Consider the following 26,547-nt stretch of genomic DNA (forward strand, 5'->3'; position numbering starts at 1 on the left):
ACACTCACCCTATGCCTAGGGAATAGTGCTGTCTCTTCATACATCAATTGACTTAATCATCAAGACAATCCCCTACTGACAGGAATACAGGCCAACCTGATCTAGACACTGTATCCTTCATGGACACTTTATTTCCAAGGTGATTCTACAGTGTATCAAACTGACAATTAAAACTTACTATCCCAGTGAGAATGAAAGAAAGAATCCAGATGGGGAAAACAAGAAGGTAGAGAGGACTCAGCAGAGGTCAGAGGTCAGCTGTGTGCATTGTACTAATGTACTTTGGGGGTTCCAGCCATTGGGTTAGTGGGTGATTATAATATAGCTGAGAATGGAAACCTCAGCTAATGAAGATTTTCTAATCCAATGACCTTCCTGCCTAAGATGCAGTAACCAGATTCCAAAAAAGTAAGGGGGCACCTGGATTTGAACCAGGGACCTCTTGATCTGCAGTCAAATGCTCTACCCCTGAGCTATACCCCCACTGGTACTAGTTTACACAGATAATACATTTCATATGTGTGGTGATAAATTCTGACTATAAAGTTAAATTACAGGTCTTCTTTAACCTACTTTCCAGAAGCATCCAGACCTGACTGGTGAGATGCCTTCTGCTGCTCTGAAGCTCTCTAGGTCCATCTCTTTGTTTCTTTATTCTTCTCTCATACAATGCTCCTGACTGAAGCCTGCCCTTTCTCCACTCTTCCTAGTTCTCCCCCAACCTCCCTGCTCCCCCAGACCACTGCACCTCTGTTTCCTTTCAGAAAAGAGCAGGACTCTCAAGGATATCAACTGAATATGGAATAATGATGCAATCAGACTAGGCTCAAACCCTCATATCAAGGCTGAACAAGGCAACCAAGTAGTAAAGAAAGTCCCAAGAGCAGAGGAAAGAGTCAGAGACACCCCTACTTTTCACTGTTATGAGTCCCACAAAAGCCCCAAATACTACCATATCATATAGTCAGAGGCCTTAGCATAGAAACAGGCAGGCTTTGTGATGGTTGGTCCAGTATCTGTGAGCCCCTGTGAGCCCTAATAAGCTGATTCTATGGGCCTTGTATACTGATGATCTCAAATATTCTTACACCCACAATCATCCTCCTACTCTTCCTTGGCGTTCTCTGAGTGCCACCTAACGTTTGCCTCTTCCTGGGTTTTGTTATTGTTGTTTTGACTTTTTACTGCCTCTTTGTGAATTTCATATCCTGAATTCCACATTCACCCATTTCCCCATCCCCTCATCTCTACCCTCTACCCTTGAGACATTCCCCCACAAAGCAAAACAAATTTAGAAAGTACACCTCTAAAAAAGAAAGAAAGCAAAGAAGAAGAGAATCACAGCATGGATTGGAAGCTGTATTGTGACCCAGTGAGTCACACTGTATACCTCTTACTCCACACATCTTAACTTGTGTTTATTGAAATGAATCATTGGTCTGACTCAGGGCCTCTGGCTTCTGCTGTCCTATAAATACTAGACCCTAACTGAGACTCCTCCTGGGTATCCTATTGTGGTCCTGTGTCATGGAGATCCTGGAGCTTTGGATCTGCAGACCTGGCCTCTTCACAGTCTCCAGCAGTTCATAGATGAGGTGGATGTTGAAGTGGGATAACTCATAGCTCTGTTCAGCTGTCCCTCATCATCTCGAGGCCCAGCTCTCCAGCATTGCCCCTGTTAGCTCAGCCAGTGCAGCAGGCAGCAAGCAGCAGGACCTGTTCTCCTGCTCTCATGCCCTCAGGTCAGGCTCACAGTACTCCCCATCAGGACAGCCAAACTGTTTTCCCAGGTGAAGCTTATGACCTGCTCTCTCAATTGCTACAGTCAGTAGGGACAGGATCAGATCCTCAGATCTCATGCCCTGGAGGACAGCTCCTCTACCTGCTGAAGACAGCAAGGGGGAGGGTATACGTCCCTCACCCAAATCCACCACATGGCATACAAGGAGGGACAGGTCAGCTCTCCAGCTCTCATGCCCCTTGGCAGTTCACCTGTACTGCCCCCCAAAAGGCCAGTTTTGGTATTTACCTCCTAAGTTCTAAACACATGCTCACCAGAAAGCCAAAGAGAGAGATGGGATTTATGGTTAGGCCTTCCTTTCTGTTCCCTGCATGTCTGTGTAGATGCTGAGCCTGGAAAATCCAGAAGAAAGTTCCAACATAGAACTTGCCTTCCCTTTAAAAACCCAACAGAACCAGAGAGACTCAATATATACAGGAGGAGTGGAGACGTTTAATAAGAATAGGAGGGACATGGAGCTTGTAGGAGGAGATGGGAGGCAGCCGTCCATCCACATGATGGGCTGCTCTGTATGTATCTCCCAGCTCTGCTGAGGAGCATAAATGTAATAAAGGAGGAAACATAGGAGTGAGCATAGGTGATAACTCCATGGGTAAAAACATAAACAAATAGACTATGGTAGGGGGCACCCGGATTTGAACCATGGACCTCTTGATCTGCTGTCAAATGCTCTACCCCTGACCTATGCCTCCTCCCTGTCAGAAATGTTTTATAAGTGACTTTCATCTTCATAGTCATCACAAACATTCCTAGAACTTATGCTTCTTACTTGGCAAGATCAGCAATGCTGCTACCACAAACTCAGCCCAGACAGACCCCTTTCCATCCCCGGTATTTCCCATGTTGTAATGTCAGCACCCTCCCCACACTTAAACACACACATTACAGCTTGTGAGAGAAGCACAGCTGGAGTCAGGTGGACATAAGCTACTACACAGGACTTCAGATTTACATGTCTGGTTTCTTCAGTTGTATACAAGCCCTCCAGTAAGAAGAGACCCTGCCTGACTTCTCTGGGGAGAACTCAAACCTTGAGTTTGGTGTGAAGTACTTTTCAGAGTAATTTTCCATAGATCAATCAACAGATAATGAACGTTTCTCCTTTCTGGTTTCCAGGAATGAACTGGGCTCCTGAGCCTTTGCCCCCAAAGGTCTGCTGCATTGTAAAGACCCTGTGACTTCCTTCACCTTCACCATGACATGCTTCTGTTCCACAATCTCTTCTGTGTGCAAGTCTCTCTTTCTCAGATGCCAAGTCTGGAATATTTAACAAATTGATGTTCCTTTTGGGAGATGAGCATCTTCTGTGAGAGGTAAATAGGAGTGAAATTTCTAGCCTTTGTATTTATGATAAGACCTATAACTCTTCCCAAACAGTGATCTGATGGTCTGTATATTTAATTTAAATGTTTTTCATAGAAAAATGTGGCATGTTGATGAGAACTGCCACCATAGATTCTTATATTTAAATGTTTAGACCCTACTTGATGAACTCTTTAGGAAGGATTAGGAGGTGTGACAATCTTGAAGGAGGTGTCCACAGAGAGAGGCTTTGTGGTTTCAAATTCCCATATCAGGCCCAGTCTTACTCTCTGCCCCTTACTTGTGGATCAGATGTAAACTGTCAGTTATTGCTCCAGTGCCATGCCTACCCACCTGCCACCACGATTCCCACCTTGATGATCATGGACTAACTCTCCAAAACTGTAAGATGCTTCCAATAAATGCTTTATAGGTTTCCATGACCATGGTGTGACTTCATGGCAATAGTATAGTAACATAGTATGGAAAACAGTGGTAACACAGGACACTAAGTGAGAAACTGATATCAGGGCCTGAGTTATTGCTATGACAGACCTGACCATGCTGCTTGTTGGAGGATTCTGGAAGATGTGGGGACTTTGGATTAGAAAAGTATTTGGATGCTGTAAGTGGAGTTTAAAGGGCCATGTTAACAGGAGCTAGAAAAATGGTAGTGCTCAGAGTGGTTGTAGAGGTTCTGCTCCATGCAGCTTTTGAGAGAAAGAAAATTAGTATGCTCATGTTGTGGCAAAGAATGTTGACACTTTTGCCCTTGACCAAAATTTTGCCAGAAACTAAATTGAAGAGTGAAGGCATGTGGTCGATTGATAAATATCCAGTCCAGATCAATACAAAAGATTTAGTTTTTAATAATTGAGGGAAAAGGGAAAATTTACACGACCAAAGATCCCACGAACACCAGGAGCACAGGAAAGCAAAGAGGAGGAGCAAGCATATCTGGATCTTTTTATTTGTTTTGTGTGGCCCCAGGGGGCACACCTTAAGCAGCATGTGATTGGCTAAAGTTCGCCAGCAGAAGAGTTTTGGACTAATGTTGCTGGCAGAGGAGATTCCAGGACAGCTTAGTGTTGACTGTCACGTGGTTATTTCTGATCATTCTCGTGCAGATCTACAATGGAAAGAGCAAGAGGGCAAAACAGAATACAACATGGATGACACTGTTCCCTTGGGGTCATCTATCACCTTTGGCTCTTACCATCTCTCTGCCTCCTCTTCAGCATAGAGCCCTGAGAATTGAATGGTGGGGAGTTGATGAAAGCATACAATTATGACCAAGAGTGCCCAAATCTCTCACTATGTATACCTTATGCAGTTGTGGGTCTCTGTGTTAATTTCCATACACTGCAAAGAGAAGCTTCCATGGTGTGGACTGAGTAAAGCACTGACCTATGGGTACAGCAGTATGCCATTAGGAGTCAGGGTATCGCTATGCTCCTTAGCAGAAAATTAGTAGTAGATTTCATTCAAAGTGCCATATCCAAGCTAGTCTCAGGTTCATGTCCATTTTAGCAAGATCAGATATGTGTCCCATTGCATGGAATTGTCCTTAGATCAATTTTTTTAAAAATCGTGGTTATGGTGGGTAATGACAGCACATATTTAATCCCATCACTCTGGAACCAGAATCAATGGGTCTCTGAGTTCAAGGCCAGCCTGGTCTAAAGAGCAAGTTCCAAGACCACAGGCACCACACAGAGAAACCCTGTTTCAAAAAACAATAAAATTAATACTTAATAATTAAAAGATGTGGTTATTCCTATAACATTCATGTCATTATTGGACTCATATGTCTTGTAGGCAGGTGGCTATAATATGTCACAGGGTTTGTATTTGATGATTACCTTTCTCCTCTGGTGCTGTGTGGAGTACATTACAGCACCATGAACACTTGACAATATGGATAAAGAAGTTAAACACCAGCCTGACATCTCCATCACAGCTGTGAACTAGGATAGGAAGGAGCTGGCATGAGGAGGTGGCAGACAGGAGTGTAGTTGGCTCAGGGCTGGGAATCACAGGATAAAGTAGATAATATCAGAGTACTAGCAAGTACACATCAGGCATTGGCCATACAGGTTCAAATATGTTCATTAGATATACATGAAGCAGATGGGGGCATAGCTCAGGGGTAGAGCATTTGACTGCAGATCAAGAGGTCCCCGGTTCAAATCCGGGTGCCCCCTTCCTATGTATCTTTTACATACAAGAGACCAAATCTGATATTGGTTAACACAGAGGCAACAAATGTACTGTGTTCCCCTGTGCTCTGTGTTCTGCTCAGGCCTGGACCCTGTTCTTTTTCCTGAGAGGAACAAGGAAAGGACTCACTGTGAACCCATCCAGGTCACACTCATGTTGTGACACAGGCTGATCTCCAGGGATTTAAAAGGCTCTGTTACTGCAGGGAGTCAGCATAGTGGAGTACTATGAAGGTGGGGAGCAGTATTCCTCCTCTGGCAACTTTCCAGAGTCAGCCCCTGGGAAGTTCCTCCTGAGCCCCCAGAAAGGGCCCTTCTTACATGCTGTTCCCCCAGTCTGTGCTTTGATTCCTGCTACTTCTGAGCAAAGACTTGGACTGTGTTTGTCTCAAATTGAGACTAAGACTCTGAGGACAAGGAAAATGACTGACATCTATTTGTGTCCTCAACATGGCTGATAGTAACCACAACACAGAAAGTTCCATAGTGTTTGTTGAGTGAATAAATGATGGTGTGAAATGAAGGGCACCCTCCTCATATCTTAGAGAACAGGTAAAATTCTTTCCAGGCAAGAGATTTGGGCCATGGAAAACTCAGAACCATCACCTCTTGCCTTGGCCACTCAAGGGAAATTAGGTGTGTACTTAAAGAAAATCCGACTTAAGAGTCCTTTCCAGGGCCAAAGCTGAAGTCTTTAACACACTTGAGAAAGAGGGCATTGAAATGGGCTGACTAATGTTGGAGAGGGGGAAGTGGAGGACTGACTTAAGTAAAAATCTTGGCAGGTCAAGATCAAAAGGAGGATCCAGTAGATCTTGAACATATAGGAAGCCTAGGTGTGGTGCCAAGGTTGAAGAGGTGCCAATGGCATGTTTCCTTCCCTATAAGTGGGGGTATAGCTCAGGGGTAGAGCATTTGACTGCAGATCAAGAGGTCCCTGGTTCAAATCCAGGTACCCCCTTGCTTAAATATGATTTTGGTAGTTACTACATTCACCTTGGGGAGGACCTCAGTGTAGATAAAAAGGTCTCCATTAGGTAAGAGTTCTCAAATAAACTCCAGAATCTATCAATCTCGCTGAGCCCCATAATACAGAATAATTTCATGTCTTACGTGGGGATGACTTATCCTCTTAAGAGAACTCTCACCCAAGAGCCAAACACTCACAACTCTGAGTCCACACTTTGCCCGCATTAGCATCAGAAACTGGAAATGATGGATTGACGGAATACCAGAAAATTTCCCAGAAAGGAAGGTATGGGATTGCATCAGATTTAACAAGTACTTGACAGAGTGGATGACATGTGAACTCAGTGGCAAATGTCAAAGAAATCTAAGGCCTGAGGGAAGATCTTACAAACCTAGCTTACTAGGAGCAGGTGATTCACACAGGACTGAAATCATCATGGTAGTTAAAACCTTCCAACACCCGTTTGATGTAGGTGTGTCTTCTATCTATCTGATGATTTCATTGGTTAATTAATAAAGAAACTGCTTGGCCTGATAGGTCAGATCATATGTGGGTGGAGTAGACAGAAGAAGATGCTGGGAATGAGGAGATGCCTCAAACAGTCGCCATGACTCTCCTCTCCGAGATGGATGCAGGCTAGAATCTTCCTGGCAAGCCATTACCTCGTGGTGCTACATAGATTATTAGATATGGGTTAAAGCAAGATATGTGAGAATTAGCTAATAAGAGGCTGAAACCAATGGGCCAGGCAGTGTTTAAATGAATACAGTTTGTGTGTTGTTATTTTGGGGCATAAGCTAGCCAGGCAGCCGGGAGTAGAGCAGCGGGAGCACAGCCCGCCGCTCCTCACTACACCAGTTCTTGAAGCACAACTAATAAAAACTCAGACACAGCAATTTTGGTTCAACCTGAAGACCAGATAATAAAAGCAGCCCGCAACTGTCTGTTACCTCAAACTCATTCTGAAAATGTTGATTTAGTCTCCAGGAAATCTCATATTGAGACTGAACCTGAGAGCTGTTTCTTCCTGGTCTATAATTCTCTCCAGTCTGGGATTAAGGGTGTGCACCACTACTGCCTGGTTTCTATGGCAGGCTAGGGCAACTACTGGGATCAAAGGTGTGTGTCATTGCTGTCTGGTCTGGAAGGCTGGCCAGTGTGACTATTTTACTTTTCTTTTATTCAGGCAAGCTTTATTATTAAAATACAGATGAAATGACACTAAAAGTTCTTAACACTAGAAGACAATAAGAAATATGTTTTGGGGTTTCAGGACACCTGTGACCAACAACTAAAGCGATGTATACCATACCTAGAACTGGATGTTTTATTTGGAAATCTATGGATTCTCAGATGAGCATGATTCTCTGTTTGCAACAATTCCAATTTAAGTTTGGGATTCCAGAGACACTCCAGGACAATTAAGGCTATCGCCATTGCTCTGTGTTGCTCACCAGAACTTGGTGAGAAATCCCTGTTGCTAAAGACATTATACATATTAGTCGCAGAGGGTAGAGACCCAAGTTGATACTGATCAGGAAACTTCCTCCCTGTTGACTAATTTTGGTTGATCTGGAAGGTGCTTTGCAAACTTTCTTGCCCAGCATTGGACTCTAAGAAGTCAATGTAGTGGCATTTCAACTGTATTTTAATAAATAAAGACTGCCTGAAGATCTGAGTGTAAAACCGTCCCACTGGTCAGCCTTACAGATCAGATTATGGTAACACACACCGTTAATCTCAGTAGCTATAATGACACGCATCTTCAATCCTAGTAGCCACACTAGTTGCAACAGAAACTGAGTGGTGCATGCCTTTAATGACAGTGGTGCATGCCTTTAATCCTGCCCTAGAGAGGACTATAAAATTAGAGGAAACTGTTCTCAACACAGTCTCATTCTCAGATTCCAGGAGGCAGGATTGCCATTTCTGACTGAGGTCAAGGTAAGAGCCAGTGGCTGACTGCTTTGCTTTTCTTATCTTCAGATTGAACTCCAATTTCTCTCCTTCTGTTTTTTAAATCATGTGTCATTTGGCACCCATATGGATTCTGATGCCATGACTACTGAGACCAGATCAAAAGGTCCAGGGCCCAAGGTCTCCCACCAAACCACCTGGCTTGATATCATCTACTAAGTGTTTTTTCCCAAAAAAATAACACCACAATAGAACTGCCCCTTTGGTGGGCAAACCTCATGCTGACTTGGCAATTTCCTGGAGTTTTGCACACTTCCTCCCCCACTGCTTTCCCTGCAATATGGGGACTTGTGCAGCTTCTGGTTTGTGTTTGCAGACAACAATTTACTAAAATCTCATAACAGAGGTAAGTTTATTTGACAAATCAATAACTTTGAAAGTTATATAATTGCAGACAATATCCCCATCAAGGAATTTAATAACATTTTTTCTTATATTATGGATGATATACTACAAGGCTTTATGGTTTTTCTGATACATCCATTTATTTGATTTTTATATTATATCCTTAAAATTGTTATGATAACAGAGCTAAGAATGAGGCACTTTTAGAAATAATACAGTCTTTATGGACTAATAATGAGCAGCTAGCTGACAGTATTTATAACTTCAAAAGTCAAAAGTTAACTGAAAAAATCAATACCATTGAAAGGGATATTATTAATTTGACAGAAATATTCTATCCATGTCAAAGGGTGCTGAAAAATCATCTGAAAGAATTCATACTGTTGAATTTGACAATCAAAATCTGTTAAAACATTGTGATACTTTAGCAGATAGAATATCTCTCCAGCAAAACACTCTGCATCCCATGCAAATAATATCCAAGGATGGGAACCGATCATTAAAGGAAAAACTTCATACCTTGGAATCATATTTACAGAATGATGTTCACCGGTTATATGAGTCAATGAAATCACTAGAAATAGTCACAGGTCAAAAGATGTAGGATTTACAAAAGACAGTGGTAAAAATATTTGAAATGATTGAGGAAATTATAAAAATTGATGAGGAGGGGGTAGAGGTACAAAGACAGGATTTAACATTGCCTGTGCATGTCAGAGTCAAAGATGACTTACCAAGTGTTTTAGCTACTTATCCAATAATCACCTCTGACAAACCATCCAATACTAAATACCCAAAAGGATTCAGAGAATGTAAATGGAAAGTTATAGGTATGAATGATCTAAAGGAAATTAAGCAAGCAGTAGTATCTTATGGCTTAAATTCACCATTTGTTAAGGAGATGATGAAAACATAGGCTTCCAGCAATAAGTCTACCCACAAAACTGGCTTCAGTTAGTTTCAGCATTCCTGGAGGACAGGCCACAACTACTGTGGAAATGTTACTAGTGAGAAGAAATATTAGAACAATAGGGAAGAGCAAAAGGATTTGAGGCTTCCCAAGATCAAATTCTTGGCAAGGACACTTATGATGATCCACAGGATCAAGCTTTTTATGGTGAATACATCTTGTCCCTATGCTACACAGGAGGCTTAAGGGCTTGGGACAGGATTCAAGAACTAGGAAAAATAACTGCATCATGCACTAGGGTTAAACAAGTCCAAAGAGAACCCTTGAGTGACTTTTTACAAAGATTAACTAAGGCTGCATAAAAACAAGTAACCGGCTCAGAAGCTAGATGAGAACTTATTGAAACTCTGGCTTTTGAAAATGCCAATTTAGAATGCAAAAAGATACTTGGATCTTTAAAGGTTAGATCAGCACCAATGGATTAATGGATCCTGCATACAAAGAACATCGAAACATTTGACTATAACACTGAGGCTTGGGTAGAAAAAAAGCTTTTTCCAAAGGTGTGAGGAGATGTCAAAATTCCAAATGTTTTAATTGTGATAGGATAGGACATCTGTGGAGGGATTGAAGACAAGGCATTCCTAGGAGTAATGTCTCTCCTAGGAATAACAAAAATAGAAGGTTTCAACCTTCTGGATCATGTAAAAGACATGGCAAATGCCAACATTGTATCAATGAAGGTAGATCGAAAAAAGACAAACAAGGCAACCCAATACCATCAAGAAATGCCTTGGGGGACCTATCACAGGAACCCAGGTCAAGCATTGTCCAATCATTCCCAGACACTGTGGAGGACATGTCTCACCAGGAAAATTTAAAAATTTGATGTCTCCTATAAAGAAAAGAAACTACTATTCTTGATGATGGATTAAACATGGAGGATGAATCAAAAATTTCAATAGAAAATAGAAAACATATTTTGGCATGCTGTGGGACAATGGGTTGTACCCTGTCACTTGGATTTTAAATAAACACTGATTGGCAAGTACCCGAGCAGGAAGTAGAGTCAGGTCGACCATCAAGAAGTATAGGCAGGGCAATGAGAATGGTCAGACCTCACCTTCTGCTTTATTTGAAGCAGAGTCCATCTTATTGCTTGAAACTGAGATGAACACTCCAAGTTCACCAGCCATGAGCTTTCAGAAAGATTCTCCTGACACCAACTTTCATATTTCATTAGGAGTCCTAGGAATATTTGTGTGTGTGTGTGTGTGTGTGTGTGTGTGTGTGTGTGTGTGTGTGTACCTCCACATCTGGCTTCTTTATATGGGATTTGTAGATGGGTTGATGGACACACTCAGCTTTTCAGGGTTGTACAGCAAGGGCTAATACCTGCTGAGCCATCTTTCTAAACAGCATTGTGATCATTTTCTCTCTCTCTCTCTCTCTCTCTCTCTCTCTCTCTCTCTCTCTCTCTCTCTCTCTCTCTCTCTCTCTCTTTCTCTGGACTTTTGAGAAAAGGTGTCAGGGAATAGCTCTGACTCTACTGGAACTAACTCTTTAGACCAGGCTGGTCTCTAACTACAGAGATCCACCTGTCTCTGCTTCCCTTCCTGCTGAGAGTAAAGGTATGCACCACTATTGCCCGGCAATATTGTGGTAATGTGGATACTCTTTTCATTTTTTATTTTATGCAATCTTAGTTACTTTGAAGAAATAACTGTTAACTCTGCAGAGTGCTGAGAGTCTACATGCTTCTGTGTCTTCAGCAAAGACTGCAGGCCTTGGAGCTGTCTGTGGTACAACTTGGAGCTCTGGAGCTGTCCGGATCTGCTTGACCCTTCACAAAGCTCTGTAGCAAAGGCTGTTTGTGAGAAGTTTGAAACTTTGGTTGGACTTGGTTCTGTGGAATGAAACTGAAAATCCTGAAACATGGCTGCCACACCAGAGATCCTGATATTTAGAAGACGTGCCAGCCAATGGCCACCATTGGATGTGGACCAGACCAAAAATCAGTCTGGAACCCAGGAGGCTGTGTGCTTTAACAACACATTTGAGGTCTTCATCCCCCAGCTCTGTAGAAAAAAAAGTGGAGTTTTCCAGTTAAGGCAGACAAGCACCTTGCTCTTTAACCCCAATCTTTAGGGTCCTTGCCCGCTGCCCACCCCAGTTGTGGTGCCAGCTCCCATACATGGGTCTATATGCAAATACTGGTTCTTTCTACTGAAACTGCCATAGCCTGGGATAAAATGATAAAATGCCAACACAGGAGGCAAGTAAGGGAAGAAAGGGTTTGTGTTAGCTCACAATTTCAGGATACAGTCACTTATTTCAGCAAGGTCAAGGCAGCAGGAACTTTACACACTTAGTCACATCACATCTACCCTTAACAGCAGAGAAGAATGAATGCACGCATGCTCGTTAGTGCTGAGCTCACTTTCTACACTCACACTATCCAGGATTCCTGGCTAGGGAATAGTGTTGTGTCCTCATGGATCAGTTGACTTAATCATCAAGACAATCCCCTACTGACAGAAACACAGGCCAACCTGATCTAGACACTGTATCCTTCATGGAGACTTCATTTCCAAGGTGATTCTACAGTGTGTAATATTGACAATTAAAACTATCCCAGTGAGGATGAGAAAAGAAATGCAGATGGGGAAAAACAAGAAGGTAGAGAGGACTCAACAGAAGTGTCAGGTCAGCTGTGTGCATTATACTAATGTATTTTGGGGGCTCCAGCCTTTGAGTTTGTGGGTGAATATAGTGTGGCTTAGAATGGAACCCACAGAAGTAAATGGGGCATAGAAGCTCTGATTCCAGAAACCTCAGCTAATAAAGACTTTTCAAACTCATGGGCATCCCTGCCTAAGATGAATACAGTGAGTCAGTAACCAGATTCCAATAGAAATAAGGGGGCACCTGGATTTGAACCAGGGACCTCTTGATCTGCAGTCAAATGCTCTACCCCTGAGCTATACCCCCACTGGTACCAGTGTACCCAGTTAAACATTTAATGTGTGTGGTGATAAATTTTAACTATAAAGTTAAATTACAGGTCCTATGAGATCTACTTCCCAGAAGGAGCCAGACCTGACTGGTGAGATGCCTTCTGCTGCTCTGAAGCTCTCTAGGTCCATCTCTTTGTTTCTTTATTCTTCTCTCATACAATGCTCCTGACTGAAACCTGCCCTTTCTCCACTCTTCCTAGTTCTCCCCCAACCTCCCTGCTCACCCAGACCCACTGAACCTCTGTTTCCTTTCAGAAAAGAGCAAGACTCCCAGGGATATCAACTGAATATGGAATAATGAGGCAATCAGACTAGGATCAAACCCTCATATCAAGGCTGAACAAGATAACCCAGTAGGAGAAAAATGGTCCCATGCAAAGAGGAAAGAGTCAGAGATACCCCTTTCCACACTGTTACAAGTCCCACAAAAACCCCAACTAAACTACCATATCATATATGCAGGGGCCTTAGCATAGACCCAGGCAGGCTCTGTGATTGTTGTTCCAGTATCTGTGCACCGCTATGGGCCCTACTTAGTTGATTCTATGGTCCTTTTATACTGATGATCTCAAATATTCTGGTTACTGCAATCCTCCCACTCTTCCTTGGAGTTCTTTGAGCGCCACCTAACGTTTGGCTCTTACTGGGTTTTTGTTTGTGTTGTTGCTGTTGTTGTTGTTGCTGTTTTGACTTTACTTTGTGGATTTTACATCGTACATTCCACACTCATCCATTTCCCATCCCCTCATCTCTGCACTCTGCCCTTGAGACATTCCCCCCCTCAGGCAAAACAAAATATAAAATCATAGCCCCCCAAAAAAAAATGAAAGAAAGAAAGCAAAGAAGAAAAAAATCACAGCATAATGTGGAAGCTGTATTGTTCCCAGTGAGTCACACTGTGTACCTCTTGCTCCACACATCGTTACTTCTGTTTGTTGAAATGGATCATAAGTCTGACTCAGGGCCTCTGATCCTGCTGTCCTACCAATACTGAGCCCTCAGTGGGACTCCTCCTGGGTATCCTGTTGTGGTCCTGTGTCATGGAGATCCTGGAGCTTTGGATCTGCAGACCTGGCCTCTTCACAGTCTCCAGCAGTTCATAGATGAGGTGGATGTTGAAGTGGGATAACTCATAGCTCTGTTCAGCTGTCCCTCATCATCTCGAGGCCCAGCTCTCCAGCATTGCCCCTGTTAGCTCAGCCAGTGCAGCAGGCAGCAAGCAGCAGGACCTGTTCTTCTCCTGCTCTCATGCCCTCAGGTCAGGCTCACAGTACTCCCCATCAGGACAGCCAAACTGTTTTCCCAGGTGAAGCTTATGACCTGCTCTCTCAATTGCTACAGTCAGTGGGGGACAGGGCCAGATCCTCAGAGCTCATGCCCTGGAGGACAGCACTTCTACCTGCTGAAGACAGCAAGGGGGAGGGTATACGTCCCTCACCCAATCCACCACATGGCATACAAGGAGGGACAGGTCAGCTCTCCAGCTCTCATGCCCATTGGCAGTTCATCTGTACTGTCTGCCAAGAGGGTAAGCTCTACTTTGCTGCCACATTAAGGTGTAGTTCCAATACTCCAATTCACATGACCTCAGGGTCAGCTCTCCTCCCCACCACAGGAAGTGAGGGGGAGGGGTGGAGGAAGGTCTTCTCTCCCTCAAACACTCCACCATATGGCAGGTGAGGGGTGGGGCCATATCTCCAAGCTTTTGAAGATGAGATTCCCTGAACAAACAGCTCTACTGTGCTGCCCTGGTTAGGTACACAGTGTTCACTCTTCGGAGTGCTGCAGCCAGTGAGGGTCAGGGGCAGCTCTCCCACTCTGGTGCTCCTGGGATCAGGTTTCTTACCTGGTATATATAGAGGGAGAAGCGAGGGGTGAATCGGATATCTCTCCCTCACCCATTTCACTGAATGGCAGATAGTGGGGCTACCTCTCCTTTCACACCTTATGGGTGGCTCATCTGTACCCCCACCAACAGGTTTGGCTCTACTGAGCTGGAAGGTGAGGTGTGCAGGGCCCACTCTTCTGAGTGCTGCAGCTGGTGAGGAACACAGTCAACTCTGTACAACTCTATTCTCTCTGCCTTTGGTGGCAACAGGAGCCACCACGGACCTCACCAGAGATCACACTGCAGCAGGCCTGGCCCATCCTTGTAGAGCATCATCAGCCAAGGAAATTAGAGGAACAGTCTGCAGACCTGAGCTCATTTCACCCTGCTATCCTGGGTGAGCTCCTGAGCTGGCCAACTGCCTTCCACCTGGGCCTCCATCACCCTCTCCTCCTTCCCTGAAGACAGAGTGGGCGGCCACTCAAGGTTCTCACAGGGCCCCAGCTGGCACTGGAGCAGCAACACTTCAGGTCCCTCTCTTTCTGGTACAGCAGCTGAGCCAGGCTTTAGCCTCTGAGGATGAAGCAAGAGAGCAGAGGGCTGTGGAATGGGAAGAAGCTCGTGTCGGTAATGTCCACACTCCACAAAAGGACAGTTTTGGTATTTACCTCCTAAGTTCTGAACACATATTCACCAGAAAGCCAAGGAGGGAGATGATTTATGGTTAGGCCTTCCTTTCTGTTCCCTGGATTTCTGTGTAGATGCTGAGCCTGGAAAATCCAGAAGAAAGTTCCACCATAGTCCTTGCCTTCCCTTTAAGAACCCGACAGAACCAGAGAGACTCAATATATACAGGAGGAGTGGAGACATTTAATAAGAATAGGAGGGACATGGAGCTTGTAGGAGGAGATGGGCTGCTCTGTATGTATCTCCCAGCTCTGCTGAGGAGCATAAATGTAATAAAGGAGGAAACATAGGACTGAGCTTAGGTGATGACTCCATGGGTAAAAACATAAACAAATAGACTATGGTAGGGGGCACCCGGATTTGAACCATGGACCTCTTGATCTGCAGTCAAATGTTCTACCCCTGACCTATGTCCCCTCCCTGTCAGAAATGTTTTATAAGAGACTTTCATCTTCATAGTCATCACCAAATATTCCTAGAACTTATGCTTCTTACTTGGCAAGATCAGCAATGCTGCTACCGCAAACTCAGCCCACACAGAGCCTCTCCACTCCACTCCCCGGTATGTCCCATGTTGTAATGTTAGCACCTCCCCACACACACACATTACAGCTTGTGAGAGAAGCACAGCTGGAGACAGGTGGACATGAGCTACTACACAGGACTTCAGATTTACATGTCTGACTTCTTCAGTTATATACAAGCTCTCACTGTGAAGAGACCCTGCCTGACTTCTCTGGGGAACTATATGGTACCTGCCTGTGAAGACATCTCTCTATTCTATGGATGGCCCCTGGGGGTAGGTTCAGGGTAGAAATATCTCCTCAGGCCTGACCGAGTCATCTCCTCTGACAGGAGGACACAAGTCAGGGAATGCTGAAGCAGTGGCGTCTACGTGACTTTCAGATCCGATGTCACTACACAAAGTCATTGTCAAATGTTTATATAAAGATATGTGGCAGAATTCCATTATTTTGAAAACTCATTATTTTAGAGTCATAATGCCCATCCAAATATTCTCTTAATGTTCCTGTCACTCAAAAGAGAGCCATTGTCTAAAGGTTTAGCTTTCTCTTCTCTGCCTGTGCCCATATGTAAACTACACACAGGGTGGCAGGGATAGCATCAGTAACTGACTTGTAGATGGAGTATAATTCCCATGCCTCCTCCACTCTCCCTTTCCCGTTACACTCATGCCCCAGGCTTTAAGCTGGACGACCGTCTATGTTTCCATCACGATGGTCTGTGAGCCCTGTGTGTAGCTGACGTGTGCCATTCTAAACAGGATGAAACGTCTGGTAGAAGAATTTTTTATTCTGAGTTAATGGCAGTCTGTTGTTTAAACTGTTTTGTTTCCTTTAAACATCTACATCTTCCACAAACTTTGAGTTTTCTGTGAAGTACTTTTCAGAGTTATTTTCCATAGATCAATCAACAGATAATGAATGTTTCTCCTTTCTGGTTTCCAGGAGTGACCTGGGCTCCTGAGCCTTTGCCCCCAAAGGTCTGCTGCATTGTAAAGACCCTGTGACTTCCTTCACCTTCACCATGACCTGCTTCTGTTCCACCATCTCTTCTGTGTGCAAGTCTCAAGAATGTTTATCAAATTGACATTCCTTTTGGGAGATGAACCTCTTACGTGATTTGTGAATAGGAGTGAAATTTCTAGTCTTTGTATCTATGATAAGACATTTAACTGTTCCCACACACTGTACTGATGGTCTGTATATTTAATTTAAATAGTTTTCATAGAATAATGCGGCATTTTGATGAGAACAGCCACCATGGATTCTTATATTTAAATGTTTAGACCCTACTTGATGAACTCTTTAGGAAGGATTAGGAGGTGTGACCTTCTTGGAGGAGGTGTCCACAGAGAGAGGCTTTGTGGTTTCAAATTCCCATATCAGGCCCAGTCTTCCTCTCTGCCCCTTACTTGTGGATCAGATGTAAACTGTCAGTTATTGCTCCAGTGCCATGCCTGCCCACCTGCCACCACGATTCCCACCTTGATGATCATGGACTAACTCTCCAAAACTGTAAGATGCTTCCAATAAATGCTTTATAGGTTTCCATGACCATGGTGTGACTTCATGACAATAGTATAGTAACATAGTATGGAAAACAGTGGTAACACAGGACACTAAGTGAGAAACTGATATCAGGGCCTGAGTTATTGCTATGACAGATCTGACCATGCTGCTTGTTGGAGGATTCTGGAAGATGTGGGGACTTTGGATTAGAAAAGTATTTGGATGCTGTAAGTGGAGTTTAAAGGGCCATGCTAACAGGAGCTAGAAAAAAGGTAGTGCTCAGAGCAATGTGGTTGTAGAGGTTCAGCTCTTGAAGCTTTTGAGAGGAGGAAAATTAGCATGCTCATGTTGTGGCAAAGAATGTGGCCGCTTATTGCCCTTGACCAAAATTCTGCCAGAAGCTAAATTGAAGAGTCTTGGACTGATGTTGCTGGCAGAGGAGATTCCAGGACAGCTTAGTTTTGACTGTCACATGGTTATCACTGATTCTTATACAATGGAAAGAATCAAGAAGGAAAAAATACAACATGGATGACACTGTTCTCTTGAGTCATCCATCACCTTTGGCTCTAACAGTCTTTCAGAAGGAATGGATCTCTGATTTCAAGGCCAGCCTGGTCTAAAGAGCAAGTTCCAGGTCTGTAAGCACCACACAGAGAAATCCTGTCTCATTTAAAAAAGCTAATAAAAATAATAATTATAAATAAAAGATGTGGTTATTCATATAATATTCATGTCATTATTGGACTCATAAGTCTTGTAGGCAGGTAGCTATAATATGTCACAGGGTTTGTATCTGATGATTGCCTTTCTCCTCTGGTGCTGTGTGGAGTACATTACAGCACCATGAACGCTTGTCAATATGGATAAAGAAGTTGAACACCAGCCTGGCATCTCTATCACAGCTGTGAACTAGGATAGGAAGGAGCTGGCATGAGGAGGTGGCAGACAGGAGTGTAGTTAGCTCAGGGCTGGGAATCACAGGATAAAGTAGATAATATCAGAGTACTAGCAAGTACACATCAGGGAGTGGCCATACAGGTTCAAATATGTTCATTAGATATACATGAAGCAGATGGGGGCATAGCTCAGGGGTAGAGCATTTGACTGCAGATCAAGAGGTCCCCGGTTCAAATCCGGGTGCCCCCTTCCTATGTATCTTTTACATACAAGAGACCAAATCTGATATTGGTTAACACAGAGGCAACAAATGTACTGTGTTCCCCTGTTCTCTGTGTTCTGCTCAGGACTGGATCCTGTTCTTTTTCCTGAGAGGAACAAGGAAAGGACTCACTGTGAACCCATCCAGGTCACACTCATGTTGTGACACAGGCTGACCTCCCAGAATCTGGAAGGCTCTGTTACTGCAGGGAGTCAGCATAGAGGAGTCCTATGAAGATGAGGAGCAGGATTCCTCCTCTGGCAACTTTCCAGAGTCAGCCCCTTGGGAAGTCCCCCCTGAGTCTCCAGAAATGGCCCTTTTTATATGCTGTTCCCCCCAGCCTGTGCTTTGATTCCTGCTACTTCTAAGGAAAGACTTGAACCACATTTGTCTTAAATGGAGACAAGACTCTGAGGAAGAGGAAAATGACTGACATCTTTGTGTCCTCATCATGGCTGATAGTAACCACAACAAAGAAAGTGCCATGGTGTTTGTTGAGTGAATAAATGATGGTGTAAACTAGTACCAGTGGGGGTATAGCTCAGGGGTAGAGCATTTGACTGCAGATCAAGAGGTCCCTGGTTCAAATCCAGGTGCCCCCTTGCTTAAATAAGATTTTGGTAGTAAGCTTACCACATTCACCTTGGGGAGGACCTCAGTGTAGATAAAAGCCTAGGTCTCCATTAGGTGAGTTCTTGAATAAACTCCAGAACCTCTCTCTCTCTTGCTGAGCCCCATAATACAGAGTAATTTCATGTCTTACGTGGGGATGACTTAGCCTCTTAAGAGAACTCTCACCCAAGGACCCAAACACTCACGACTCTGAGTCCACACCTTACCTGCGTTAGCACAATGATCAGAAACTAGAAATGATGGATTGACAGAATACAAGAAAATTTCCCAGATAGAAAGGTATGGGATTGCACCAGATTTTAACAAGTACTCGACACAGTGGATGAAATGTGAACTCAATGACAAATGTCAAAGAAATCTAAGGCCTGAGGGAAGATCTTAAAAACCTAGGCCACAAGGAGCAGGTGATACACACAGGACTGAAATCGTCGTGGTAGTTAACCTTACAACACCAGTTCTTGAAGCACAACTAATAAAAACTCAAACACAGAAATTTTGGTACAACCTGAAGACCAGAAAATAAAAGCAGCCTGCTACTGGCTTTTACCTCAAAGTCAATCTGAAAATGTTGATCCTGACTCCAGGAAACCTCATATTAAGACTGAACCTGAGAGCTGTCTCCTCCTGTCTTACAAGTCTCTCCAGTATAGGATTAAGAGCAGACACCACTATTGCCTGGTTTCTATCGCAAGCCATTGTAACTACTAAGTTTAAAAGTGTGTATCATAGTGGCTATTGGGAATAAAGGTGAGTGTCATTGCTGCCTGGTCTGGAAGGCTGGCCAATTTGACTGTTTTACTTTTCTGATCTTCAGGCAAGCTTTATTTATTAAAATACAAGTAAAATGCACTACAAGTCCTTAACAGTAGAAGACAATAAGAAACATGTTTGGGAGTTCCATGACACCTCTAGTCAACAACTCAAAGGGATCTATCCTATGCCTGAAACTCTATTTTTATTTGGTAATCTATGGTTTCTCAGATGATAATACTCCCTTGTGTAGGGCAATTCCAATTAAACTCTGGCATCACAGAGACACGCCAGGACAATTCAGGCTATCACCATGGCTCTTGGTTGCTATCAGAACCTGCTTTGAAATCCCTATTGCTGAAGACACCACACATATTAGTCACAGGAGGTGGGGAACCAAGTTGGTGCTGACCAGGAAGCTTTCTCCCTGTTGACTACATTGGTTGAGCTGGAAGGTGCTTTGCAAACTGTCTTACCAAGCTGTGGACTCTGTGAAAAGCAATAGTGACCTGCATGGTAGGTTATGGAATATCTGTCCCCATTTTGCTGGATCCGAGTAAAGATGTTTGATACTGCAAATCTAAGAACACAGAGCAAGTAGGGCAAGGTAGGCAAATGTTCTTAGTTCTCACTTGAGAACCCCTAAACCAGATAATCTGGGAACATGACCCGAGGATGATCTGGGTCTCTAAGACACTACTCTGGGATGATTCAGACTCATGGTTGTTTATAGCTATTAACTTTTTATTAGCGTTTCCATGCTATAGATGTGGGAGACACTAGATAAATCAGGCCCAAACAAGACAAGACTCATAAAGACCAAGCCGTAACAGAGTTCACATTTATGATAGCTATGCTGTATCATCCATATTGAGCAGGGGTGAAGCAGCCTCCACTGTCTTTCCTCTTCCTCCCTCTTAGTCTCCATCTGTGGAATCCCTCGATGAATCAGAAGCTAAGCCTGAAGAACTGATTCAGTCCTCACTAGTGTGGTGAACTGAGAACCAGAGACTCTATGACTTGGCACAGGACAATGCTGTGCCCAGAAGCACACAGTCTTGAGTCAGGGATTGCCTGACATGTAGCCAATTGATCTGCCAGTGATTTTTGCCCTTGTACCTATGTAGACTCTCTTCATTACCACAGCCCTGCACTGCCTTGCCCAAGGTCATATATTCTGTGATTTCTCATATTCAGTGCCCTAGGGCCAGACTCACCTTGAATGAAAAGTAGTATTAAAGAGAGACAGGGGCACTGTAACTCCCAATAATGATGACCCTGTGTGTGTGTGTGTGTGTGTGTGTGTGTGTGTGTGTGAGTGTTTGGTGTATATGTGCATGGCAGGTACATGTTTTTGTACATAAGGGTGTATGCATGCCATGGAGCATGCTGGGAGTTCAGAGGAAAGCCTGGGTTGTCAGACTTCACCTTCTGCTTTATTTGAAGCAGAGTCCATCTTATTGCTTGAAACTGAGATGCACACTCCAAGTTCACCAGTCTTGAGCTTTCAGAAAGATTCTCCTGACTCCAACTCCCATCTTTCTTTAGTGGTGCTAGGATTACATACATGTGATTCCACATCTGGCTTCTTCATATTTGATTTGTAGATGAGTATATATCCAAACACAGGTTCTCAGATTTGTGCAGTAAGTGCTAATGTCTGCTGAGCCATCTCGCTAGACAGCATCGTGATCATTCTCTCTCTCTCTCTCTCTCTCTCTCTCTCTCTCTCTCTCTCTCTCTCTCTCTCTCTCTCTCTCTCTCTCTCTCTCTCTCTCTCTCTCTCTCTCTCTCATGTTTTTGAAACACGGTTTCCCTGTGTCACTCTGGTTGTCCTGGAACTCACTCTGTAGACCAAGCTGGCCTCTCACTCACACAAATCCACCAGCCACTGCCTTTCTGTGTGCTGGAATTAAAAGCGTATGCCACTATTGCCTGGCAACACTGTGGTAATTTGGTTATTATATTCATTTTTGTTTTATGCAAGTAAGTCACTCTGAAGAAGTAGCCGCGGCCTTTGCCCAGTGAAGAGGGTCTGCACGCTCCTGTGTCTCCAGCAAAGACTGCATGCTGTGGAGCTGTCCATGGTACAACCTGATTCTATGAGCTCCACAGCTGTCAGGTTCTGCCAGGCCCTGCACAAGACGCTGTAGCAAATGCTGTTTGTAAAATGTTAGAAACTTTGGTGAGAATGTTACTTTGTGGAGTGAAACCTTAAAAGCTGATGTGCCTGGTGGTAGTTAAGCATGCCTTTAATCTAAACACTCGAGAGACAGAGGCAGGCAGATCTCTGTGAGTTTGAGGCCAGCCTGGTCTATAAGAGCTAGTTCCATGACAGGCTCCACAAACAACTGTGTTTCTTAAAACAAACAAACAAAAATGCTGAAGCATAGCTGCCATACAACAGATCCTGATGATTTAGAAGATGTGCCACCCAATGACCACCGTACGATGCCCACCGAATCATCAATCAGCCTAGAATCAGGAGGCTGTGTACTATGTATCCAAGCTCAGGAGAAACAAGTGGAGATCTCCAGTTAAGGCAGAAAAGTACCTTTCTCTTTAACCCCAATCTTTAGGGGTTTGTGCCAGTTGTGTGCCAGCTTCCATAGATGGTTCCACATGCATATACTGGTTCTTTCTACTGAAACTGCCATGGCCTGTGATAAAATGATAAAATGCCAACACAGGAGGCAAGTAAGGGAAGAAGGGGTTTGTGTTAGCTCACAATTTCAGGATACGGTCACTTATGTCAGCAAGGTCAAGGCAGCAGGAACTTTACAGTTACTCACATCACATCTACCGTTAACAACAGAGAAAAATGAATGCATGCATGCTCGTTAGTGCTAAGCTCACTTTCTACACTCACAGTATCCAGGATTCCTGGCTAGAGAATAGTGTTGTGTCCTCATGCATCAATTGACTTAATCATCAAGACAATCCCCTACTGACAGGAACACAGGCCAACCTGATCTAGACACTGTATGCTTCATGGACACTTTATGTCCAAGGTGATTCTACAGTGTGTCAAATTGACAATTAAAACTATCCCAGTGAGGATGAGGGAAGAAATGCAGATGGGAAAAACAAGAAGGTAGAGAGGACACAGCACAGGTCAGAGGTCAGCTGTGTGCATTGTACTTATGTACTTTAGAGGTTCCAGCCTTTGGATTAGTGGGTGATTATGATGTAGCTGAGAATGGAACCCACAGAAGTAAATGAGGCATAGAAGCTCTGATTCCCAAAACCTAAGCTAATGAAGACTTTCTAATCTCATGACCTTCCTGCCTAAGATGCAGTAACCAGATTCCAAAAAAGTAAGGGGGCACCTGGATTTGAACCAGGGACCTCTTGATCTGCAGTCAAATGCTCTACCCCTGAGCTATACCCCCCTCTGGTACTAGTGTGCCCAGTTAATACATTTCATCTGTGTGGTGATAAATTCTGACTATAAAGTTAAATTACAGGTCTTCTTTAACCTACTTCCCAGAAGGATCCAGACCTGACTGGTGAGATGCCTTCCTCAGGTCTGAAGCTCTCTAGGTCCATCTCTTTGTTTCTTTATTCTTCTCTCATACAATGCTCCTGACTGAAGCCTGCCCTTTCTCCACTCTTCCTAGTTCTCCCCCAACCTCCCTGCTCCCCCAGACCCACTGAACCTCTGTTTCCTTTCAGAGAAGAGCAGGACTCTCAAGGATATCAACTGAATATGGAATAACGAGGCAATCAGACTAGGCTCAAACCCTCATATCAAGGCTGAACAAGGCAACCAAGTAGGAAAGAAAGTCCCAAGAGCAGAGGAAATAGTCATAGATACCCCTACTCCCACTCTTATGAGTCCCACAAAAACCCCAGCTAAACTACCGTATCATACAAGCAGAGGCCCCAGCATAGAGCCAGGCAGGCTCTGTGATTGTTGCTCCAGTATCTGTGAGCTCCTATGAGCCCTACTTAGTTGATTCTATGGGCCTTGTTTACTGATGTCTTTGATCCTTCTGGCTTCTGCAATCCTCCTCCCTCATTTGCATGGAATTCTCTGAGCTCCACCTGATGACTGAGTCATCTTGGTTCTTTTCTGTTTGTTTACTTTTTACTGGTTCTTTGTGGATTTCACATCCTGCATCCCACATTCACTCATTTCCTCCGCCTTTTGTCCTTGAGGCCTTCCAGCCCCAAAGCAAAACAATATTTAAAAGTATAGCCAGAGAGAGAGAGAGAGAGAGAGAGAGAAGAGAGAGAGAGAGAGAGAGAGAGACACAGAGAGAGAGAGAGAGAGAGAGAGAGACAGACACACACACACAGAGAGAGAGAGAGACAGAGACAGACACACACACACACACACACAGAGAGAGAGAGAGAGAGAGAGAGAGAGAGAGAGGCAGAGACAGACAGACAGACACACACACACACACACACACAGAGAGAGAGAGAGAGAGAGAGAGGCAGAGACAGACAGACAGACACACACACAGAGAGAGAGAGAGAGAGGCAGAGACAAACAGACACACACACACAGAGAGAGAGAGAGAGAAAGAGAGAGAAAGAGAGAGAGAGACACACAGAGAGAGAGAGAGAGAGAGAGAGAGAGAGAGAGAGAGAGAGAGAGAGAGAGAGAGAACAAGAAGAGAATCACAGCATAGTTTGGAAGCTATACTGTGGCCCTGTGAGTCACACAGTGTACCTCTTAGTCCGCACATCTTTACTTGTGTTTATTGAAATGGATCATTAGTCAGACCCAGAACCTCTGGCTTCTTCTACCCTATCAATACTGAGCCCTCACTGGGACTCCTCCTGGGTTTCCTGTTGTGGTCCTGTGTCATGGAGATCCTGTAGCTTTGGATCTGCAGACCTGGCCTCTTCACAGTCTCCAGCAGTTCATAGATGAGGTGGATGTTGAGAATGGATAACTCGTAGCCCTGGTTCTGGGCCTGGGTGGTAACTGGGCTGGTCAGCCTGTCAGCTTTCCCTCATCATCACGAGGGCCAGCTCTCTCCAACATCACCCCAGTTAGCTCAGCCAGTGCAGCAGGCAGCAGGACCTGTTCTCCTGCTCTCATGCCCCAAGGTCAGGCTCACAGTACTCCCCATCAGGACAGCCACACCGTTTTTCCCAGGGAAGGTGTATGGCCTGCTCTCCTGATTGCTACAGTCAGTGGGGGACAGGGACAGCTCTTCTGATCTCATGCCCTTAGGCCAGCTATTCTGCATGCCAAGGTGGCAATGGGTTGGAGGAAGGGCATATTTCCCTCATCCAATACACCATGTCATACAAGGAAGTGACAGGCCAGCTCTCCCTGCTGCCCAGCTGTGGTTTAGGGCCAATTCCCCACTCTCATGACCTCAGGGTCAGCTCTCCCACCCACCACAGGTGGTGAGGGGTAGGGGTGGAGCAAAGTCTTCTCTCCCTCACCCACTCCACCATATGGCAGATGAGGAGTGAGCCATATCCCCCATGCTCTTTTGTAGTTGGGGATCCCCTGCACCCCTCTCAGCAGGTTTGGCTCTACTGTGCTGGAAGGTGAGGTGTGCAGGGCCCACTCTCCTGAGTGCTGCAGTTGGTGAGGAGCAGGGTCAACTCTGTACAGCTCTATTCTCTCTGCCTTTGGTGGCAACAGGAGCCACTACGGACCTCACCAGAGATCACATTGCAGCAGGCCTGGCCCATCCTTGATGAGCAGCATCAGTCAAGGAAATTAGAGGAGCAGTCTGCAGGCCAGAGCTCATTTCACCCTGCTATCCTGGGTGAGCTCCTGAGCTGGCCAACTGCCTTCCACCTGGGCCTCCATCACCCTCTCCTCCTTCCCTGAAGACAGAGTGGGCTGCCACTCAAGGTTCTCACAGGGCCCCAGCTGACACTGGAGCAGCAACACTGCAGGTCCCTCTCTCCCTGGTACAGCAGCTGAGCCGGGCTTTAGCCTGTGAGGATGAAGCAAGAGAGCAGAGGGCTGTGGAAATGTAGAAGCTCACATAGGTAACGTCCACCCTCCAGAGACAGCCTGGTTCTGGGATTTGTGTCCTTAGTTCTGAGCACATGTTCACCAGAGATCCATAGAGGGAAATGATTTATGGTTCTGCTTTCCTTTCTTTTCCCTGAACTTGATGTCTGTATGGATGAGGAACCCGGAAAATCAAGAATTTTTTACCATAGTCCTTGACTTCCCTTTAAGAACCCTAAAGAACCAGAGAAACTAGATGAATGCAGGAGGAGTGGAGAATTTAAGAAGAATAGGAGGGACACGGAGCTTGTAGGCAGCCGTCCATCCACATGATGGGCTGGCCTGCAGAAGGTGTAGCCCAGATTAAAGGTGGATCTTCCACATCAAAAGATCCAGATCAAAGGTGGGTCTTCTCACTTCAAATGATTTATTTAAGAAAAACACAAAACGCAGGGCTGGAGAGAAAACTCAGGGCTTCAATTCCCTGCACCTACGTGGCAGCTCACAACTGTCTGTAACTCCAGTTCCAGGGGGTCTGACACAGACTTACATGCAGGGAAAACATTAATCAATGCTCACAAAATAAAAATAAATAATCCAAAAGAAAATTAGAAAAGCCCTCACAGCTTTATCCAGCTAGTTGAGGTCTAGTTCAACCCTGGTGTAGTGAAGTTGATGGCAGGAGTAGCTAATACAGGGTTCAAGTTCTTCCCTCCATGAATCCTACCCAGAACCCTCATCCAGTACCCCAACCCAATCTGGCTTCCCCTGCCTACCTCTAATCCTCAGGTCCTTCCCTCATCAACCTCTCTGCCATGACAGATATTGCATATTCTGTGCTAGGGTCCAGCTGGGTTAGTCATCTTATCTTCCCTTCACCCTCCCTCTCCAAGCTCCAGATTATCCCTAAGCTCCAGGCTTGGACCAGAATGTCCGTCATACACCACCCCCGTGTCTGCCTGACTTCCTTCCATCTAA

The 26,547-nt window shown here is 44.6% G+C and overlaps 8 non-coding genes across 8 annotated transcripts; 4 read left to right on the plus strand and 4 right to left on the minus strand.

Moving 5' to 3' along the window:
• Positions 1-411: 411 nt before the first annotated feature.
• Trnac-gca lies at positions 412-483 on the minus strand. The gene has a single exon. It is a non-coding gene; the product is annotated as a tRNA-Cys (tRNA).
• A 4,752-nt stretch (positions 484-5,235) lies between these two features.
• Positions 5,236-5,307, plus strand: Trnac-gca. The gene has a single exon. It is a non-coding gene; the product is annotated as a tRNA-Cys (tRNA).
• Positions 5,308-6,211: 904 nt separating this feature from the next.
• Positions 6,212-6,283, plus strand: Trnac-gca. The gene has a single exon. It is a non-coding gene; the product is annotated as a tRNA-Cys (tRNA).
• A 6,160-nt stretch (positions 6,284-12,443) lies between these two features.
• On the minus strand, positions 12,444-12,515 carry Trnac-gca. The gene has a single exon. It is a non-coding gene; the product is annotated as a tRNA-Cys (tRNA).
• A 2,886-nt stretch (positions 12,516-15,401) lies between these two features.
• On the minus strand, positions 15,402-15,473 carry Trnac-gca. The gene has a single exon. It is a non-coding gene; the product is annotated as a tRNA-Cys (tRNA).
• Positions 15,474-18,166: 2,693 nt separating this feature from the next.
• On the plus strand, positions 18,167-18,238 carry Trnac-gca. Its single transcript has one exon. It is a non-coding gene; the product is annotated as a tRNA-Cys (tRNA).
• Positions 18,239-18,781: 543 nt separating this feature from the next.
• Trnac-gca lies at positions 18,782-18,853 on the plus strand. The gene has a single exon. It is a non-coding gene; the product is annotated as a tRNA-Cys (tRNA).
• A 4,101-nt stretch (positions 18,854-22,954) lies between these two features.
• Positions 22,955-23,026, minus strand: Trnac-gca. Its single transcript has one exon. It is a non-coding gene; the product is annotated as a tRNA-Cys (tRNA).
• Positions 23,027-26,547: the final 3,521 nt, after the last annotated feature.

Source organism: Arvicola amphibius, chromosome 2 (assembly GCF_903992535.2).
Source record: "Arvicola amphibius chromosome 2, mArvAmp1.2, whole genome shotgun sequence".
Taxonomy (NCBI): Eukaryota; Metazoa; Chordata; class Mammalia; order Rodentia; family Cricetidae; genus Arvicola; species Arvicola amphibius.